The sequence below is a fragment of the Rhinopithecus bieti genome, unplaced genomic scaffold (assembly GCF_001698545.2).
Source record: "Rhinopithecus bieti isolate Rb0 unplaced genomic scaffold, ASM169854v2 scaffold_81481, whole genome shotgun sequence".
Taxonomy (NCBI): domain Eukaryota; kingdom Metazoa; phylum Chordata; class Mammalia; order Primates; family Cercopithecidae; genus Rhinopithecus; species Rhinopithecus bieti.
The window spans coordinates 1-879 of record NW_016874805.1 but is presented as its reverse complement, the minus strand read 5'-3'; the positions used below and the strand labels follow the sequence as shown (position 1 = coordinate 879).

The 879-nt window shown below is 34.2% G+C and overlaps 1 pseudogene; it reads right to left on the bottom strand.

Annotated features, from left to right (window-relative positions):
• Positions 1–11: 11 nt before the first annotated feature.
• Positions 12–639, bottom strand: LOC108525643 (tRNA (guanine(10)-N2)-methyltransferase homolog pseudogene; annotated as a pseudogene).
• Between the last annotated feature and the right edge of the window lie 240 nt (positions 640–879).

Below are 879 nucleotides of genomic sequence, written 5' to 3'. Positions count from 1 at the left end.
AAAATATGTGCCATTCTCCAGGAAAGTTTAGATGTATCTGAAACCAGGAAATTTAGTATGGTCAACCATATTTGTTGAAATGTATTAGAGAAAGTATTACCTTCTCTAAACCATACTGACAAAGATTTGCCTTGATGTTTTCATATGGTCCTCTCCATTTCTGGGTTTTCTTACCTGCCTTTCCTGAGCCATGAACTGTTATAGTTGATGCCTGTCTCATACACATGTGCATTAAAATGAGCAGATGCTATCAGGAGGCCACCTGTACCAGCAAATGGATCAAAATCAATATCACTTTCTCTTTTCCATAATTAGTCATGATGAATTACAAACCAGCATCCGTGCTTGTATTTCCAATAAAGTGTCTCATTTTGACAGTGTATGACTCAATAAGCTCTCTCTGTCCATCTGTGATTTATCTACTAAAATAAATATTATGTGAATTCATAGGGATGCAGTTTGGGTCTAAACCATAATTCTCCAAAATATAGAATATATGTTGTGGTATCTTTAAATTTGCAGAATTTAAATGGCAGAAATCCAACTGCTTTATTCATTTGACTTTTTCTTCTTATGTCAATGTTTTATTACATGTATGAATCTTTATTTTATACATAGAGTATGAATGTACAAATAGAACTTAGCACACACTGTCCGTTTCATAACATTTCTTGCAATATCTTCACAAAGAATGCTAAGAATCCAAAATGGCGACTTTCTGTAAGTTTCCTGTTTGCTGGTGAACTGAATTCCAAAAAGTGATAGCAAAGGCTTTAATTTTTTTTTTTTAATTATACTTTAAGTTCTGGAATACTTGTGCAGAACATGCAGGTTTGTTACATAGGTGTACATGTGCCATGGTGGTTTGCTGCACCCGCC